The following is a 21867-nucleotide window of genomic DNA, read 5'->3' on the forward strand; positions in this document are numbered from 1 at the left end:
AAATAAATATCTCCCTGGGAAGCAGAAGGGTGGAGGTGTATGTTTCATGATTAACGACTCATGGTGTAATTGTAGTAACATACAGGAACTCAAGTCCTTTTTGTTCACCCAACCTAGAATACCTCACAATCAAATACGTATTATCGGCCAAGAGAATTTTCTTTGGTCATAGTCACGGCCGTGTATATCCCCCCCTCAAGCCGATACCACGATGGCCCTCAAAGAACTTCACTGGACTTTATGCAAACTGAAAACCACATATCATGAGGCTGCATGTATTGTAGCTGGGGATTTTAACAAAGCAAATTTGAGGACTAGGCTGCTGACTGTTGTACTCGGGCTGCTAAAATTCTCGACCATTCCTATTCGAACTTCCAGGATGGTGATAAGGTCCTCCCCTGCCCTCCTTTCAGCAAGTCTGACCACAACTCCATTTTGCTCCTCCCTTCCTATAGGCAGAAACTCAAACAGGAAGTACCCATGCTAAGGACTATTCAACGAATCCACGCATCAAGATTGTTTTGATCACGCGTACTGGGATATGTTCCGGGTAGCTAATTTAGACGAATACACTGAAACGGTGACTGTGTTTATCAGGAAGTGTATAAGAGATGTTGTGCCCACTGTGACTATTAAAACCTACCCTAACCAGAAACTGTGGATAGATGGCAGCATTCACACAAAACTGAAAGTGCGAACCACCGCATTTAACCATGGCAAGGAGACTGGGAATATGGCAGAATACAAACAGTGTAGCTATTCACTCCGCAAGGCATTTAAACAGGCAAAACATCAGTATAGAGACAAACGTCTCAGACACAAGACTTATGTGGCAGGGTCTAGAGACAATCACGGACTACAAAAGGAAAACCAGCCACATCGCCGACACCGACGTCTTGCTTCCAGACAAGCTAAACACCTTCTTCGCCTGCTTTGAGGATAACACAGTGACACCGTCGTGGCCCACTACCAAGGACTGTGGGCTCTCCTTTTCCGTGGCCGACATGAGCAAGACATTTAAGCATGTTAACCCCCGCAAGGCTGCCGGCCCAGAAGGCATCCCTAGCCGCATCCTCAGAGCATGTGCAGACCAGCTGGCTGGTGTGTTTACGGACATATTCAATCTCTTTCTATCCCAGTCTGCTGTCCCCACATGCTTCAAGATGGCCACCATTGTTCATGTACCCAAGAAAGCAAAGGTAACTGAACTAAATGACTATCGTCCCGTAGCACTCACCTCTGTCATCATGAAGTGCTTTGAGAGACTAGTCAAGGATCATATCACCTCTACCTTACCTGTCACCCTAGACCAATTTAAATTTGCTTACTGTCCTAATAGATCAATAGACGATGCAATCGCCATCACACTGCACACTGCCCTATCCCATCTGGACAAGAGGAATACCTATGTAAGAATGCTGTTCATTGACTATAGCTCAGCATTGAACACCATAGTACCCTCCAAGCTCATCATTAAGCTCGGGGCCCTGGGTCTGAACCCCTTCTGTGCAACTGGGTCCTGGACTTCCTGACGGGCCGCCCCCAGGTGGTGAAGGTAGGACACAACATCTCCACTTCGCTGATCCTCAACACTAAGGACATAACATGGTCCACACACACCCACACAATCGTGAAGAGGGCATCTTTATTTTTGATAAGCTGAGTGAAAATTCAGAGTGGGAGGGATAGTTAAGACGTCTTTTGAGATACATGTATGTTTGCACTTTCCTCTCCTTCGTTCTCTCTCTCTCTGTGTGTGTGTGTGTGTGTGTCAATGTTTTCAGATCAAATCTTCCTCTGGGAAAAAATCGTAACACTCAGAAGCTTCATGAGTGCATGACTGTCCAAAATGTGATACTAAGCCCAACTTCAATCCAGGCGCAACAACTCTCATCATCTTAAAGTATGCCATGTTGTTATTGTTAAAGGAATTTCACCCTCTGGGAATCCGGGATTGTTTTCATCATGTCAGAGGCATTTCTAGGTCAGTGAGATGTGTTTCACACATAATTGCCCAGTAGTAAGGCAGGTCTTTGCGCGCCAAATGATACACCCTATGACGGCTTCCGGTGTATTGATGGGGAGGCGAGATCTTAAAATAAATGTAGTCCTGCTTTGTGGTATTTCGCAAAGGTTCTATGTGATACTGATCTCACTATACGTTTTTGTGCATGTAGATATGGTTGTCCTTGTTCGATAGAGCCATTGGATGTCTTTCAGCGATGTTCCTATCAGCGGATTCGTTGGTAAATATACAAGCTGACACATTTTTTACAGTCTCGTGCTCTGGCCCCTCCCCTAAGGCAGGCTTTATTTTAAAGGGAGGCGGACACTAAAAACACAATCCTTTGGGCAAAACTGAAAGAACCGACCAGACCACAATGGCTTCAAGTGATTCCTCTCATCAACACGAATTCAAAGATGGAGCATTTCTTTAGCTACATAGTGACATTCAACCATACTGTGTGTGTTTTACTTTGTTTTTGTTTACTTTTTTACTTTTTAGCCCTTTTTCTCCCCAATTTCGTGATATCAACGACCCTGCCAAGCCGCACTGCTTCTTGACACACTCGCTTAACCCGGAAGCCAGCCACACCAATGTGTCGGAGGAAACACTGTACAACTGCTGACCAAAGTCAGCGTGCATGCGCATGGCCCGCCACAGGAGTCGCTAGAGCGCGATGGGACAAGGACATCCTGGCCGGCCAAACCCTTCCCTAACACGGACGACGCTGGGCCAATTGTGCGCCGCCTCATGGGTCTTCCGGTCGCTGCCGGCTGCGACACAGCCTGGGATTGAACCCAGGTCTGTAGTGACGCCTCAAGCACTGAGATGCAGTGCCTTAGACCGCTGCGCCACTCGGGAGGCTATACTGTACATGTTTTAATGGGAATACAGTATAGCGAAGAGGATTCAAAACAAATATTTGGATTTAGCTTCAGCCGATTACAGCACCAAGAGGGCAGATGACAAATACAGTGGCTAGCTAAATACCTTATTTTTCTTGCAAGCCACCTAGCTAGCTAACTTTGGTTTAGTTTATCTACTGAAACCCATAGTGTATTTCTGGCTAACATACCGCTGTGTTACAGCGAGGGGAAATCAAATAATTGTTCTGCTTGCTGACTTAGGTAGCTAAGTTAGCTAAACAACTACAGGTAGCCATATCTATGACAAAAAATGGAAGAGGTTTTACAATCGGAGATCTATTGTATCTAGAATGTAAAACCTGTTCTCATTTTAGTCGTAGATATGGCTACTAAACAGAAAGCTATAATGTTACAACCAGCCACCTAAAGCTAGGTTTACCAGCAAACGTTAGCACATGACTGGAGTCGGCTAGCTAGTTAGCCTGGCACCTGTTAACTTGTTACTCTGTGACAGGCCTCCCGTTTGTAATTTTTTAGCAAATGTGTAACATCAGCAACTGTAAATCGTTTTTTACTAGGTAGCTATGTAACATAATTGACAAGGGTTGACACTGGTTATGATTATGACCGTGGATGCATTTCAAAAACACAAAATTACAGGCATGACGCAAGATAGGATTCCAAACATATGTAAATAACAATGATTGGCTATCCAGCAAGCTAGCTAGCTAAGTTTACTAACTGTGAGGATAAACAATAATACAACAATTTAACTGTTGTAAATCTCTAAAACGGATGAACTGCTTAATCATGCCTGTTAGACATGGCTGTAGCTAGTTACTGTCTGCCTACCTACCTAGGTACATTTGTACGGTCTGGTCACTGTTGAGGGTTGAGGGTTATGGTATATTTCTTTCTATATAGGCTAGATATTGTTCTAAATGTAATCTCTGTGCCTATGCACATGTATGCATGTTCAACTAGTCTACCCTAATGGTGTTTGCTGGCACAGTTCAACTGTCGTTCAAACTGTGCAATGGAGTATAATTTATTATATTTCTTTGTCTTATAGACAATACCATGTGGTGCCTCGGCTTCTTTCTGGAGTGGATTCTTGGAGAGAAACATAATTCCTTTGCCTGCGTATGTCATTGTAGCAGAACTGTATCCCGTGAACTGTATACCTCTCGATGGATTGGACATTATGCAGGATTTCAAGCAGAAGATGACTCGAGGAGCTGAATGGCAGTTTGATCATGACAACACTCCTCCCACAGCTGTACAAGTGTTCCCTGAACTTACTGTATGTTTCTTGTGAATGGCAATTTCATATTGACCACCTCTCCCATCATCTGCTGCTCACCAGTTCTCTTAGCTATAGATTGTTACACCAGATAATGTGATTTAACCAAAGATTTTTGGTATCCATTACTGGGAGTTACAGGATGGGATACTGTTTGGTGTAGCACATAATTTTCGACCAACATTAACTTGGCAATGCGGTCTTCTTGATTTGTGGAAACAGGAGTCTCATAAAAAGTCGGTGTCCACTACACTGTTCATACTGTATTTTTTTGTGTTACTTTTACCATATAACATTTTGTTGAATACCCAGTTCTCTTTTTGTTAGCATTAAATATTCTACACTCCCCTGTATTTTAGTTTTTTTTTACAAATACACATTATTTGGATATATCTGAATGTCTAACATGTTTGATGCTACAGACCCCTGTACAGCTTATATACATATATTCTGTAAATCCATAAAGGAAGACATATTTTGAGGATTGATCAAAAATATCCATATTTATTTTATGGTCTTTTATCCAGCTTCGGGACACTGCAAAGGTCCTGTCTGTGGTGTAAGGCCAGCTGGATAAGGCTGCCGGAAGTGGTGTAGGGCTTGTAGACCATACATTTACATTTTACATTTTAGTCATTTAGCAGACGCTCTTATCCAGAGCGACTTACAGGAGCAATTAGGGTTAAGTGCCTTGCTCAAGGGCACATTTACGTCATTTAGCAGACGCTCTAGACCAGAGCGTCTCACAAATTGATGCATTCACCCTATAGCCAGTGGGATAACCACTTTACAATTTATTTATTTATTTTTTTGTTTGGGGGGGGGTAGAAGGATTACTTTATCCTATCCCAGGTATTCCTTAAAGAGGTGGGGTTTCAAATGTCTCCGGAAGGTGGTGAGTGACTCCGCTGTGTGTGTGGGGGGGGGGGGGGTAGAAGGATTACTTTATCCTATCCCAGGTATTCCTTAAAGAGGTGGGGTTTCAAATGTCTCCGGAAGGTGGTGAGCGACTCCGCTGGGGGGGGGGGGGGGGGGGGGGGGGGGGGGGGGGGGGGGGGGGATAGAAGTACCATAACCACCAACTGTTTGGACCTCTTGCAGAATATGTGCTTGTACTGCACGTCTCCTGGAAAGATATGGTTGTGGTGTTACCATTTGACCGTTTTTGTGGAAGGGATGTAGGGCAACACCCTATTGTTGGTAAAGGTGTCAACCAATTGGGACCTATGTGTTTAGAGACAGACTAGTGTATTGTTTAGGGACAATGAGGGGACATTGGGAGCTGCTTTTGAGAGGAAAGATCAGTCAACAAAGTGAATGGACTGGGGGGCTGCAGAAGGTGTGAAAAGTCTTAGGAGGGCAGTTCTTATACAGTATGTATTGTTGTGTATGGGAGATTGAGGAGAAATGGCACCTTTCAATCGTTGTCATGCACAGCAATACATTTACTGTCTCTAAGCACAACCAAAACCTCCTTCGTCATCTCAAAGATCTATCTGTAAACCTCCCCCAGCCCATTTACTTTGACAGATAATTATTGTCAATAGTACCAGGGGATTTTTGTAGACGTGTCTTTGTATTGTGTTTTGAGAATCTGCAGAGAGAAGAATGAAGTAGTTGTGTCATTAACTTTCAGTGTCCCTTGCTTGTTTTCATCCCACAATCTTCTTGTGCTCCATAACCACAAGGTGTGTCCCCACCATCATGCTCGTGTACCCAAAATACCGCTGCTTTGGGGTATTTTTCAGCAGGGTCTGTGGAAGGACTCCAGATAACCTGAGTTTTACAAAGAGAAAAGGGGTAGACTAAATTGATTACATGGTCTGGAAGGAACTCTGTGGTCCTCAGGCTACATCTAACCATCTGTAACCCCATAACTCAAACACAAACCCATACAAACATTACCCAATTCATGTTTATGCCATGCTTACTGTAAATTGAGCTATCTTAGCCGTCAGCTTGTAAATATTTTTGTCAACTTACCTTCACCTTGTGCAGAGCTAGTGGTTGGAAAAACATGCTGGTGGAATCAGATTCTGTACCACCTACAACAAAACGCACAGTAATACACCATTTAAACACCCCACTAATTGTATTGATCTCTATTAGAATGGCTAGCTTAGCACACCTAACATGGACATTTCAATATTGTCAGCTTGCTGTTAGCTAGTTCGCATCACTAAATTGGCAGCAAGATTGCTAGCCGGCTGAGAACCAACTAACCAATCATAGACAATTTATACACATTCATCATTACTACCAACACACCGAGAGTGAGTTAGCTACAGTGGGGAAAAAAGTATTTAGTCAGCCACCAATTGTGCAAGTTCTCCCACTTAAAAAGATGAGAGAGGCCTGTAATTTTCATCATAGGTACACGTCAACTAAATCCAGAAAATCACATTGTAGGATTTTTTATGAATTTATTTGCAAATGATGGTGGAAAATAAGTATTTGGTCACCTACAAACAAGCAAGATTTCTGGCTCTCACAGACCTTTTGTAGACCTGCACCAGGCTGGGAAGACTGCATCTGCAATAGGTAAGCAGAATGGTTTGAAGAAATCAACTGTGGGAGCAATTATTAGGAAATGGAAGACATACAAGACCACTGATAATCTCCCTTGATCATTTGCTCCACGCAAGATCTCACCCCATGGGGTCAAAATTATCACAAGAACGGTGAGCAAAAATCCCAGAACCACACGGGGGGACCTAGTGAATGACCTGCAGAGAGCTGGGACCAAAGTAACAAAGCCTACCATCAGTAACACACTACGCCGCCAGGGACTCAAATCCTGCAGTGCCAGACGTGTCCCCCTGCTTAAGCCAGTACATGTCCAGGCCCGTCTGAAGTTTGCTAGAGTGCATTTGGATGATCCAGAAGAGGATTGGGAGAATGTCATATGGTCAGATGAAACCAAAATATAACTTTTTGGTAAAAACTCAACTTGTCGTGTTTGGAGGACAAACAATGCTGAGTTGCATCCAAAGAACACCATACCTACTGTGAAGCATGGGGGTGGAAACATCATGCTTTGGGGCTGTTTTTCTGCAAAGGGACCAGGACGACTGATCCGTGTATAGGAAAGAATGAATGGGGACATGTATCGTGAGATTTTGAGTGAAAACCTCCTTCCATTAGCAAGGGCATTGAAGACTAAACGTGACTGGGTCTTTCAGCATGACAATGATCACAAACACACCGCCCGGGCAACGAAGGAGTGGCTTCGTAAGAAGCATTTCAAGGTCCTGGAGTGGCCTAGCCAGTCTCCAAATCTCAACCCCATAGAAAATCTTTGAAGGGAGTTGAAAGTCCGTGTTGCCCAGCGACAGCCCCAAAACATCACTGCTCTAGAGGAGATCTGCATGGAGGAATGGGCCAAAATACCAGCAACAGTGTGTGAAAACCTTGTGAAGACTTACAGAAAACGTTTGACCTGTGTCATTGCCAATAAAGGGTATATAACAAAGTATTGAGAAACGTTTGTTATTGACCAAATACTTATTTTCCACCATAATTTGCAAATAAATTCAATAAAATCCTACAATGTGATTTTCTGGATTTTTTTTCCTCATTTTGTTCGTCATAATTGACGTGTACCTATCCTATGATGAAAATTACAGGCCTCTCTCATCTTTTTAAGTGGGAGAACTTGCACAATTGGTCGCTGACTAAATACTTTTTTTCTCCACTGTATATTGACAATTCTATTTTTTGTAACTGAGTGTTTTTAAGACAAGGTCGGAATAGATGGCTATCAGAATGAGTTCCTCTTATTTGCTAATGTTAGCTAGCTTACGTTACCAAACGTTAGTCAAAGATACAGTGAGGGAAAAAAGTATTTGATCCCCTGCTGATTTTGTATGTTTGCCCACTGACAAAGAAATGATCAGTCTATAATTTTAATGGTAGGTTTATTTGAACAGTGAGAGACAGAATAACAACAAAAAAATCCAGAAAAACGCATGTCAAAAATGTTATAAATTGATTAGCATTTTAATGAGGGAAATAAGCATTTGACCCCCTCTCAATCAGAAAGATTTCTGGCTCCCAGGTGTCTTTTATACATTAAAGGGAGTGCTCCTAATCTCAGCTTGTTACCTGTATTAAAGACACCTGTCCACAGAAGCAATCAATCAATCAGATTCCAAACTCTCCACCATGGCCAAGACCAAAGAGCTCTCCAAGGATGTCAGGGACAAGATTGTAGACCTACACAAGGCTGGAATGGGCTACAAGACCATCGCCAAGCAGCTTGGTGAGAAGGTGACAACAGTTGGTGCGATTATTTGCAAATGGAAGAAACACAAAAGAACTGTCAATCTCCCTCGGCCTGGGGCTCCATGCAAGATCTCACCTCGTGGAGTTGCAATGATCATGAGAATGGTGAGGAATCAGCCCAGAACTACATGGGAGGATCTTGTCAATGATCTCAAGGCAGCTGGGACCATAGTCACCAAGAAAACAATTGGTAACACACTACGCCGTGAAGGACTGGAATCCTGCAGCGCCCGCAAGGTCCACCTGCTCAAGAAATCACATATACAGGGCCGTCTGAAGTTTGCCAATTAACATCTGAATGATTCAGAGGAGAACTGGGTGAAAGTGTTGTGGTCAGATGAGGAGGAGGAATGCTGCCTATGACCCCAAGAACACCATCCCCACCGTCAAACATGGAGGTGGAAACATTAGGGGGTGTTTTTCTCCTAAGGGGACAGGACAACTTCACCGCATCAAAGGGACGATGGACGGGGCCATGTACCGTCAAGTCTTGGCTGAGAACCTCCTTCCCTCAGCCAGGGTATTGAAAATGGGTCGTGGATGGGTATTCCAGCATGACAATGACCCAAAACACACGGCCAAGGCAACAAAGGAGTGGCTCAAGAAGAAGCACATTAAGGTCCTGGAGTGGCCTAGCCAGTGTCCAGACCTTAATCCCATAGAAAATCTGTGGAGGGAGCTGAAGGTTCGAGTTGGCAAACGTCAGCCTCGAAACCTTAATGACTTGGAGAAGATCTGCAAAGAGGAGTGGAACAAAATCCCTCCTGAGATGTGTGCAAACCTGGTGGCCAACTACAAAAAAACGTCTGACCTCTGTGATTGCCAACAAGGGTTTTGCCACCAAGTACTAAATCATGTTTTGCAGAGGGGTCAAATACTTATTTCCCTCATTAAAATGCTAATCAATTTATAAACTTTTTGACATGCGTTTTGAAGGATTTTTTTGTTGTTATTCTGTCTCTCACTGTTCAAATAAACCTACCATTAAAATTATAGACTGATCATGTCTTTATCAGTGGGCAAATGTACTAAATCAGCAGGGGATCAAATACTTTTTTCCCTCACTGTAGAACAAACAGACAAACATGTTTACTCTGCTGAAGGTAGCTACCAGTCTAGCAGTGACTACCATGACATAGGTGAAATTGATTGACAGTGTGTATCCAAAAGATAGCTAGCTATATGATTTAGCTGATGGCTTCAGAGTTAAATACAGGACTGTAACGTTAACTAACGTAGCTAATTTACCTAGTCCAGCTAACGTTACATTACATCTAATCGAGAATCTTCTGTTTTGTTGTGAAGGGAGAAAAATATTGTATCGCATCACTTCTCAGCTGTCGTCTAAATGTATTCTCCATCCGTTCAGCCTGAAAATCCCTCTGATAATCATTGGTCACTGTAAGCATCATTCTTTAAAGCTGCAAACTGCTGTCAGCATCTGCGTAAATCTCTGGTAGGTAGAACGATGAAAGATAACTCATTTTCGCCCTTGTTTTAATTAGCACAGCCAGACAGAACACCACATGGGCATGATGACAAACGTTAGTGAAAAACAAAAGTTTATAAAACAAAATGCCTTGAGAAATTCTGAGATTACTGTGTGTTGGTTGTTCGAAGTAAACAACACCAGGAACCTAGTTTGTGGCAATGCCCCCTCTACCTAGCAGGGCGGTATCTGCATTTGCTATGAATGCTGGACTTTGTAGTTCGCTATGAGCAGATGAATACACTGGAAGTCAAAACTTCCCGATTCTAGCAGTGAAATGAAAATGCGCTCCTTCTAGCTTCTAGCATTGATAGGTGTAAGCAACAGTTGAGCTTTCAAATCAGGTATTTCTTGAAGGAAGGAAGGATACATTCGTATAGTATTCAAACATGGCCCAAGCCTTTGCATTGGACTAATAAGAGACTAAATGTAACGGTAACACCTGTTCATAATGCATTATAAGCACATTGATAATGTTTTTGAGTGCCTATGTCATGCATTATAATGCATTATGAAGAGGGTATGCATGGGAAGTTTAACCAATTAAACAAATTAGCTTTAGTGGTGTGAAGGGAGTAAATATCACAAATGGGTCCAATATACTTACTTTAAATGCTCCAAAGTTGCTATGAATGACACTCCGAATCACAAATGAATGTTACATACATTCCAGAGGTTGGTGGGAGGAGCTACAGGAGTACAGGCTCATTGTAATGGCTGGAATGGAATTAATGGAATGTATCAAGCACATCAAACACATAGACGGTCGGTTGTTTAGCAACATAAACCCACACAAAACAGACGGAGTTGGCTTAGACTGTTGACAACATCTAAACTATATTTCCTCTCCAAATGTTTTTTGAAAACAAATACATTGCACAATAAGCAATAGTTGTCTCTCAAATACACTGTTACAGTTGTTGGTTAGCTAGCTAGCGCAATTCTTTGCCATATAAGCATAGACGTGACATCAGTCAAAACAAGACATGGTATCAATAACAAGACACAACGAGCTGAAACGAGCCACCTACGATTCCCCACAAGGCAGCTTCTTGTCATTGTTGCTAGCTATTTAGAATCATAACAAGGCACATCTTCCGGCCACCTCCATACGCGCGCATCATTTTCATGACGTTGTCAACCAACCCGTCTATAGAAACCACGTTTGACTCCTTTCCATTTACTCCATTCCAGCCAATGAGCCCGTCCTCCTATAGCTCCTCCCACCAGCATCCACTGATACATTCATCATGTTACATAGGTCGAAATGTTCGCTTATCATTTAGATGCAGGGGAAATTATTTATTTTTTACACTGCTGTTCATCCAAAAGTGTTTTTCTTTTTCCCCCTAAACCTTTTCACTGGGCTTCAGATTTGACTGTTAAGTGTGAAAGTTGTGGAGGGAAAGTCAATCCAATGACTCCTTGTTTGTTAATGAGATGCCTCAGTTAACAAGCCTCGTCCCTTCGTTAATCTGTTACCGCAACATATGGTGGGGGTCGTCATTGGAGTGTGTGATTAATTAAAAATGACTTAATTAAAGTCAGGCGGTCCTCCAGTGCGACAACAGAGGGCGCGCGCTAAGCTGGCCTCCCACGGAGGGTTAGCCGCCTCTGAGGAACACACACACTTCACTGCTCCCCAAAATGAATCCACGCAGGCACACACACACACACACGGGACAAAGTGACAATATAAATCTTAAACTCATTTCATCCTTCAGTCATTTGATAACAAGTAGAGGAATATGAGGGGGATCGTAATCCTTCAGAAATCACAAAATCAGCTGCTTATAGTGGGGCCTAAACATAATTTGGCACATTGTCATTATGCATGTGGCTTTTGACGCACTGCCACCATCTGCAAAGCATATTTCAATTATAACCATAGACTCGTTCACGATTGCCAAATTGATGACCATTGCTTGACAATGCATGGATATACTTTTTAAGACATTGCAAGGATGCATTGTGCCATGTCCATTACTCCTTGTGTTTAATATGAAGAACTTTGGTGAGTTTAATGACATTTAAGTGATAATGCCTGAGAAGCCGGTGTTTGGAGGATATATTGGCACGGGTGTTGTTATATACAGTTGAAGTCGGAAGTTTACACACACCTTAGCCAAATACATTTAAACTCAGTTTTTACAATTCCGGAAATGTAATCCTAGTAAAAATTCCCTGTCTTAGGTCAGTTAGGATCACCACTTTATTTTAAGAATGTGAAATGTCAGAATAATAGTAGAGAGAATTATTTATTTCATCTTTAATTTCTTTCATCACATCCCCGGTGGGTCATAAGTTTACATACACTCAATTAGTATTTGGTAGCATTGCCTTTAAATTGTTTAACTTGGGTCAAACATTTCGGGTAGCCTTCCACAAGCTTCCCACAATAAGTTGGGTGAATTTTGGCCCATTCCTCCTGACAAAGCTGGTGTAAATCAGGTTTGTAGGCCTCCTTGCTCGCACACGCTTTTTCAGTTCTGCCCACAAATGTTCTATAGGATTGAGGTCAGGGCTTTGTGATGGCCACTCCAATACCTTGACTTTGTTGTCCTTAAGCCATTTTGCCACAACTTTGGAAGTATGCTTGGGGTTATTGTCCATTGGGAAGACCCATTTGTGACCAAGCTTTAACTTCCTGACTGATGTCTTGAGATGTTGCTTCAATATATCCACATAATTTTTCTTCCTCATGATGCCATCTATTTTGTGAAGTGCACCAGTCCCTCCTGCAGCAAAGCACCCATTTACATTTACATTTTTGTCATTTAGCGGACGACTTACAAATTGGTGCATTCACCTTATGATAGCCAGTGGGACAACCATTTTACAAAATGTTTTTTTTTTTTTTTCTTTGGGGTGGGGTAAGGGGGGGGTATAAGGATTACTTTATCCTATCCCAGGTATTCCTTAAAGAGGTTGGGTTTCAAGTGTCTCCGGAAGGTGGTGAGTGACTCCGCTGTCCTAGCGTCGTGAGGGAGCTTGTTCCACCATTGGGGTGCCAGAGCAGTGAACAGTTTTGACTGGGCTGAGCGGGAACTGTGCTTCCACAGAGGTAGTGGGGCCAGCAGGCCAGAGGTGGATGAAGGCAATGCCCTCGTTTGGGTGTAGGGACTGATCAGAGCCTGAATGTACGGAGGTGCCGTTCCCCTCACAGCTCCGTAGGCAAGCACCATGGTCTTGTAGCAGATGCAAGCTTCAACTAGAAGCCAGTGGAGTGTGCGGAGGAGCGGGGTGACGTGAGAGAACTTGGGAAGGTTGAACACCAGACGGGCTGCGGCGTTCTGGATGAGTTGTAGGGGTTTAATGGCACAGGCAGGAAGCCCAGCCAACAGCGAGTTGCAGTAATCCAGACGGGAGATGACAAGTGCCTGGATTAGGACCTGTGCCGCTTCCTGTGTAAGGCAGGGTCGTACTCTACGAATGTTGTAGAGCATGAACCTACAGGATCGGGTCACCGCCTTGATGTTAGCGGAGAACGACAGGGTGTTGTCCAGGGTCACGCCAAGGCTCTTTGCACTCTGGGAGGAGGACACAATGGAGTTGTCAACCGTGATGGCGAGATCATGGAACGGGCAGTCCTTCCCCGGGAGGAAGAGCAGCTCCGTCTTGCCGAGGTTCAGCTTGAGGTGATGATCCGTCATCCACACTGATATGTCTGCCAGACATGCAGAGATGCAATTCGCCACCTGGTTATCAGAATGGGGAAAGGAGAAGATGAATTGTGTGTCGTCTGTGTAGCAATGATAGGAGAGGCCATGTGAGGATATGACAGAGCCAAGTGACTTGGTGTATAGCGAGAATAGGAGAGGGCCTAGAACTGAGCCCTGGGGGACACCAGTTGTGAGAGCACGTGGTGCGGAGACAGATTCTCACCACACCACCTGGTAGGAGCGACCTGTCAGGTAGGACGCAATCCAAGAGTGAGCCGCGTCGGTGATGCCCAACTCGGAGAGGGTGGAGAGGAGGATCTGATGGTTCACAGTATCAAAGGCAGCAGATAGGTCTAGAAGGATGAGAGCAGAGGAGAGAGAGTTAGCTTTAGCAGTGCGGAGAGCCTCCGTGACACAGAGAAGAGCAGTCTCAGTTGAATGACCAGTCTTGAAACCTGACTGGTTTGGATCAAGAAGGTAATTCTGAGAGAGATAGCAAGAGAGTTGGCTAAAGACGGCACGCTCAAGAGTTTTAGAGAGAAAAGAAAGAAGGGATACTGGTCTGTAGTTGTTGACATCGGAGGGATCGAGTGTAGGTTTTTTGAGAAGGGGTGCAACTCTCGCTCTCTTGAAGATGGAAGGGACATAGCCAGCGGTCAAGGATGAGTTGATGAGCGAGGTGAGGTAAGGGAGAAGGTCTCCAAAATAGTCTGGAGAAGAGAGGAGTGGAGGGGATAGGGTCAAGAGGGCAGGTTGTTGGGCGGCCGGCTGTCACAAGTCACAAGATTTCATCTGGAGAGAGAGGGGAGAAAGAAGTCAAAGCATAGGGTAGGGCAGTGCGAGCAGGACCAGCGTTGTCATTTGACTTAACAAACGAGGATCAGATGTCGTCAACCTTCTTTTCAAAATGGTTGACGAAGTCATCCACAGAAAGGGAGGAGGGGGGAGGGGGGGGGGGTGGAGGAGGATTCAGCAGGGAGGAGAAGGTGGCAAAGAGCTTCCTAGGGTTAGAGGCAGATGCTTGTAATTTAGAGTGGTAGAAAGTGGCTTTAGCAGCAGAAACAGAGGTAATGAGGCACAATTTTGCCTGGCATAGAAAATGTGCTCACTCGTCAGGAGACTGTTGTTCAGAGGAGCTAGCCAACAACACAGCTAAAACAATCACTTCAAACTTAAGCTGGAAAGACTGCAAACTAGCTGCACTTCGTTTCGTTTAACCTTTTATTAAATTAAAATGTCTTTGTATATATCCATAAAAATGATGCCAGCTGATTCATGATTTCGACTGGCTGGGAAACGCTGGCGGTTTTAACCAATCAGCATTCAGGATTAGACCCACCCGTTGTATAACTGAAGAAGAAAAAAAACATTGGGATTAACATTTGGCAGCCTTCTAAATATCCATAGATTTGTGATTAAAGAAAGGAATCGAACCGAGACTATGCACGTCATTGAGGTGGATTATTTTGAAAACACAAAATGTCAGAAGAAGCGCTTGTCTTTGTGATGTCTCCAGTGTCACCGGCACCAGGTTAAAAACACCTAAAGGGGTCTATACACTCTATGGAGATAGTAGATATGGAGCATAGTGCAGTGTTGCAATGTATTTTTTTGTCCCAAAAGGGCCGGCTCCTTGTAACACGCTCCGGCATTCTAGGTACTTTTGTGCTACCTGAAAATTTAGACGCGCCATATCATTCCTTGCGGAGCCGTGAGTGGGCAGTATTGTAGCATGGTTCCTTGATCTGATCTACACTATATATACAAAAGTATGTGGACAACCCTTCAAATTAGTGGATTCAGCTATTTTAGCCACACCAGTTGCTGACAGGTGTATAAAATCGAGCACACAGGCATGCAATCTCCATGGACAAACATTGGCAGTAGAATGGCCTTACTGAAGAGCTCAGTGACTTTCAATGTGGCACTGTCATAGGATGCCACATTTTTCATGGTTCGGGCTGAGCCCCTTAGTTCCAGTGAAGGGAAATCTTAACGCTACAGCATACAATGGCATTCTAATCGATTCTGTGCATCCAACTTTGTGGCAACAGTTTGGGGAAGGCCCTGTCAGCATGACAATGCCCCCATGCACAAAGCGAGGTCCATACAGAAATGGTTTGTCGAGATCGGTGTGGAAGAACTTGACTGGCCTGCACAGAGTCCTGACCTCAACCCCATCGAATGCCTTTGGGATGAATAGGAATGCCAACTGCGAGCCAGGCCTAATCGCCCAACATCAGTGCCCGACCTCACTAATGCTCTTGTGGCTGAATAGAAGCAAGTCCCCGCAGCATTGTTCCAACATCTAGTGGAAAGCCTTCCCAGAAGAGTGGAGGCTGTTATAGCATCAAAGGGGGGACCAACTCCATATTAATGCCCATGATGTTCGACGAGCAGGTGTTCACATACTTTTGGTCATGTGGTGTATATGCTATGCATAAAAGTAGCATATTCTGCATTGATAACCAAATATAGTACAGTGACTGTTGAAACAATAAACCAAATAACATTGTAGCCTTTTTAGAATCCCCCTAAAAAGGTATTTTGTTGAGAAGTAATAAACTACAGCTACAAGGTAAAAACTGCTTGTAGCCATGTGCATTTTCTCTGTGTGTCACGAGTTACAAAGCCAGAACCCAGAAGCAGACCAGGACAAGGTAAGTTGAAACGAAGGTGAGTGTTTATTTAACAGATTCAAGAGTGATGCTGAATAATCCAGGGAACAGAGCGGGCGGTGTGGATGAGTTGTTGGGGGTGCAGTGGTAGATCCAATAATGGCTCGGCAGCCGCCGACCACCAGGCAGGGGTTGGGTGAAGGTTCCGGACGAGTGACTGCAGATGGAACAAAACGGAGGTAAGTACACAACAAACCAACAAGGTACAAAACAACAAAACTAACGCTAGAAGTTCTAAGGCTGATACTCTGATAAACATACTGTTCATGGCTAACGATCCGGCAGGGAATGGATGTCAGGTCAGAGCCTAAAAAGGGTGATGATCAGGACCAGGTGTGCAGATTGCTGATGGGATCCAGGTGCGGTAAATCATGAGAGCAACCAGGCAGGGAGCGTTCCAGAACCCTCGGGAAACTGGAGATCCCGAGCAGAAAACTGACAACACAGATAGGAACCGACTCAGGATGCAGGGTTCGTTACAGTACCCCCCCTCCGACGAACGCCACCGGGCGGACTCCCCGGAGCACCAGGATGGAGGCGGTAGAAGTCACGAAGGAGGTCAGCATCAAGGATCTGTCGCTGCGGAATCCAACTCCTCTCTTCAGGACCATACCCCTCCCAGTCCACGAGATACTGGAAACCCCGGCCCCGCCGTCTGGAATCCATAATGCGTCGCACCGTGTAGGCAGGAACACCTCCGATCATCCGAGGAGGAGGAGGAGGAGGCGGAGGAGGCAACGACGAATGTGGGCCTGAACAGAGGGCACTGAGAGATCCTTCTCCTGAGAAGGAAACAAGGGAGGTTGGTAGCCATATAGGCACTGGAAGGGAGACATCCCAGTGGCAGATGTAGGGAGAGTATTGTGGGCATACTCAACCCAAGGCAACTGAGAGACCCAGGAGGTGGGGTTGGAGGAGACCAGGCAGCGTAGCGTGGATTCCATCTTCTGGTTGGCTCTCTCCGCCTGACCATTAGATTGGGGGTGAAAACCAGATGTGAGACTGACTGTAGCTCCAATGGCCAAACAGAAGGACTTCCAGACAGCAGAGGTAAACTGAGGACCACGGTCGGAAACGATATCACTGGGCAACCCGTGGACCCTGAAAACCTCCCTAACCAGGATCTCGGACGTCTCAGAGGCAGAGGGAAGCTTGGAAATGGGCACAAAGTGGGCGAACTTGCTGAATCTGTCCACAATAGTCAGAATGACCGTGTTCCCCTCAGAAGAGGGCAACCCAGTGACAAAGTCCAGGGCCAGATGCGACCATGGTCGCCGGGGAATAGGAAGGGGGTGAAGTAGTCCGGAGCTGGGCCGATTGGCACTCTTATTCTGCGCACACACTGGACAGGCAGCAACAAACCCCCGAGTATCCTCTCCCATGGCAGGCCACCAAAATCGTCTGCGAAGAAACGCCATCGTCCGAGCCACGCCAGGGTGACAAGCCATCTTGCTGGCGTGGGACCATTGGAGGACAGCAGAACGAACCGACTCAGGCACAAACAACCGACCGGGTGGACCGTTACCGGGACCGGGCTGCGTCCGAAGGGCCGCCATAACCTCCTCCTCAATCTTCCACATAACTGCTCCCACGACACAGTTCCGGGGAAGAATCGTCTCGGTCTTGGCCCCACTCTCCTCCGTCTTGGAGAACATCCGGGACAAGGCATCCGCCTTGCCGTTCTTAGATCCAGGTCGGAACGTCAGGGAAAAATTGAATCGTCCGAAAAACAACGGCCACCTGGCCTGACGGGAGTTGAGACGTCTAGCCGATTGCACGTAAGCAAGATTCTTGTGGTCAGTCCAGACAATAAACGGTTGCTCCGCCCCCTCCAACCAGTGGCGCCACTCCTCCAAGGCAAGCTTCACCGCGAGAAGCTCCCGGTTACCCACATCGTAGTTCCTCTCCGCAGGCGAAAGACGACGAGAGTAGTAGGCGCAGGGATGGAGTTTACTGTCAGTGGAGCATCGCTGGGACAGGATGGCGCCAACCCCCACATCAGACGCATCCACTTCAACGACGAACTGACGGGCCGTGTCAGGTTGAGAGAGAATCGGTGCGTTGGTGAATCGCCTCTTCAAATCCAGAAACGCTCAATCCGCCTCCGGATTCCAATTGAAGGTCCTGGTACTGGAAGTCAAGGCAGTTAACGGAGCGGCCACACGGCTGTAATCCCGGATGAATCTGCGGTAAAAATTCGCAAACCCCAAAAACCTCTGGAGCTGCAATCTCGTACCGGGCTGGGCCCATTCCAGAACCGCTCTAACCTTCTCCTGGTCCATCCTAATCTCTCCCCTGGAGATGATGTACCCGAGGAAGGATGTCGTGTGGGCGTGAAACTCGCACTTCTCGGCCTTCACGAACAGGCGATTCTCCAACAATCGCTGCAGAACCTGCCGGACATGCTGGACGTGGCTGGAAGGTTCCTTCGAGAAGATCAGAATGTCATCCAGGTAAACAAACACAAAGAGACCGATCATATCTCTCAGGACGTCGTTCACCATACTCTGGAATACCGCTGGAGCATTGGTCAGTCCAAACGGCATCACCTGATACTCGAAGTGACCCATCGGTGTATTGAACCCCGTCAACCACTCGTCCCCCTCTCTGATCCGGACCAGGTGATACGCATTGCGTAGGTCTAGCTTGGTGAACACCGTAGCACCCTGTAAGGAGTCGAAGGCAGAGCTCATCAAGGGCAGGGGATACTTGTTCTTGACCGTGATATCATTCAACCCCCGATAATCAATACACGGTCGAAGAGAGCCATCCTTCTTACCCACAAAGAAGAATCCTGCCCCCAGGGGTGATGACGAGGGACGAATCAGGCCAGCAGCTAGGGACTCCTTGATGTAGGTCTCCAAAGCCTCACGTTCAGGTCGGGAGATACTGTATAACCGTCCCTTGGGATAGACAGCTCCAGGGAACAGGTTAATGGCACAATCATATGGTCGGTGGGGAGGGAGTGACAGAGCCCTCTGCTTACTGAACACTTCCCCCAAATCGTGATATGTCTCGGGAACCAGGGACAAATCTGGGGGTTTAGCCTCAATCACCTGACTGGGAACCGAATGGGAACAGGCAGTCGAGACAGTTAGCATGACAATCAAGGCTCCAACTCGTTACCTTGCCCGTCACCAATCGAACGTGGGATTGTGTTCCTTCAGCCAGGGGTATCCAAGGACCAGAGGAACATGGGAAGACGGCAGAATGAAGAATGAGATCACCTCAGAATGATTCCCCGACAACAGCATCTTAACCGGTTCAGTCCTCATCGTGATACGTGCCAGACTACTGCCGTTCAGAGTGGTAGCTTCAATGGCTTCCGGTAATTGCTCCTTGGAAAGCCCCAGCTGTTCCACCACTTCGGCATCAATAAAGCTTCCATCGGCACCTGAATCGACAAAAGCGTTAATCGCTAAGCTCTGATTCCTGTTCATGAGGGTAGCCGGGAAACGGGGTCTGACAGAGGTATTGAGAGGTCGAAACTGGCTCGCTAAAAGTCCTCCCAACTTTAGCGAGCCGTGCAGTTTGACGACCGCCGGGAACAAGTGGCGATGTAATGTCCCGAACTACCACAGTAGAGGCAACAGTTGGTCCTACGTCTATGTTGGCGCTCCTCCTTGGTTAACCCGTGCCGCCCCACTTGCATGGGTTCAGAATCGGGAGACAGGACCTCTCCACTAATCCTGTGTGGTGGACAATGATCGACGTATTCTGGTCCACTCCCCGACCCGACTGGGACCTGAGAAGCTGATCGATTGGACGGGACCCATTGCTTCTCCCTCCTTCGCTCTCGAACTCGGTTATCCACCCGAATAGACAAGGCTACCAAGCTGTCCAGGTCACTAGGCTCCGGATAGGAGATCAACTCATCCTTGAGCTGCTCCGACAGGCCCTGGTAAAAGGCTGCTTGCAGAGACTCCTCATTCCACCCACTCTCCACAGCCAACGTCCTGAACTCGATCACGAAGTCGGCAACGCTGCGAGTTCCTTGGCGAAGCGAAAACAGGTGCCTAGCTGCGTCCATCCCTCGGACGGAATGGTCGAATAGCTTCCTCATCTCGGCCGTGAACCCCTGGTATGAATCCATGCAGGTGTCCTGTCTTTCCCAAACGGCTGAAGCCCACTCCAGCGCTCGACCACGCAGCAACTCAATAACAAAGGCTATCCTAGCCTTGTCTGTGGCATAAGAGTAGGGCTGTAGATCGAACACTAAACCACACTGCATAAGGAAAGAACGGCATCCTCCCAGTTCCCCCTCATATTTATCCGGCGTCGGAACCTTGGGCTCACGGAAGGACACAGCTCCAGAAGCGGCAGGCGCGATGGGTGAAACCGGTAGTGGATTCTCCACCGGAAACTTGCGCTGGTTCTGGACCTCCGTCAGACCGGTAGAAAGGTTCCGAGCTGACAACGCTATCTCCTGTAGTACCGTGCTATGATGTCCCAACATCTTCTCCTGATGGGAAATGGCATGGCGAACAGAGTCCAGGTCCGCTGGGTTCATTACTGGCCGGATCGTTCTGTCACGAGTTACAAAGCCAGAACCCAGAAGCAGACCAGGACAAGGTAAGTTGAAACGAAGGTGAGTGTTTATTTAACAGATTCAAGAGTGATGCTGAATAATCTAGGGAACAGAGCGGGCGGCGTGGATGAGTTGTTGGGGGTGCAGTGGTAGATCCAATAATGGCTCGGCAGCCGCCGACCACCAGGCAGGGGTTGGGTGAAGGTTCCGGACGAGTGACTGCAGATGGAACAAAACGGAGGTAAGTACACAACAAACCAACAAGGTGCAAAACAACAAAACTAACGCTAGAAGTTCTAAGGCTGATACTCTGATAAACATACTGTTCATGGCTAACGATCCGGCAGGGAATGGATGTCAGGTCAGAGCCTAAAAAGGGTGATGATCAGGACCAGGTGTGCAGATTGCTGATGGGATGCAGGTGCGGTAAATCATGAGAGCAACCAGGCAGGGAGCGTTCCAGAACCCTCGGGAAACTGGAGATCCCGAGCAGAAAACTGACAACACAGATAGGAACCGACTCAGGATGCAGGGTTCGTTACACTGTGATATGATGACATTCTATTTTTAGCTGGTATGGGAGCGAATACATTGAATCAGCATATTAAATTGAGATAATGTTGTAGGTTACACTGGCGAGTAGGCTGTAAGTATATTTGCCAGGGCAAATTATTTATAAATCGTATTATTTCACATGGAAACGTTAGCTTGCTTGATGTTTTTAGCCAGCTAGCTAGCAAGCTGCTAGTGGAGTAACCTACTGGAAGGCACAAAACAAGGTAATGTAAATCAAACCTAAACTTTCATTACATTTAGGCCTAGCTATTCCTTAAATATGCAGTTGTTTTTCTTTCAAATTAGCTTAATGGTGATTATGTTTTCAACGTGATTCTTCTTTGCCAGTAACATCTCTGATATCGCCCCCTTGTGAACGTTGCTATTGTGGGAGTCTAGAAATGCATGGACCAGCGAGTTATCATGTTACCAAAAGGTGTCCGCTACTCCAAAAATCAGACTCCACCCAAGTCTCACGCACACACATTTTTCTATGC

The 21867-nt window shown here is 46.1% G+C and overlaps 1 long non-coding RNA gene across 1 annotated transcript in view; it reads right to left on the reverse strand.

The window, feature by feature from the left end:
• Positions 1–5589: 5589 nt before the first annotated feature.
• LOC311099465 overlaps positions 5590–21867 on the reverse strand; it is a 47066-nt gene continuing 30788 nt past the window's right edge. The window contains exons 2-3 of the long non-coding RNA XR_014609723.1: positions 6158–6219; positions 5590–5950 (exon numbers count right to left, since the gene is read on the reverse strand). This is a non-coding gene — a long non-coding RNA (uncharacterized lncRNA). The remainder of the gene's footprint in view (positions 5951–6157; positions 6220–21867) is intronic.

This window comes from Coregonus lavaretus (assembly GCF_964263955.1).
Source record: "Coregonus lavaretus genome assembly, chromosome: 24".
Lineage (NCBI taxonomy): Eukaryota > Metazoa > Chordata > Actinopteri > Salmoniformes > Salmonidae > Coregonus > Coregonus lavaretus.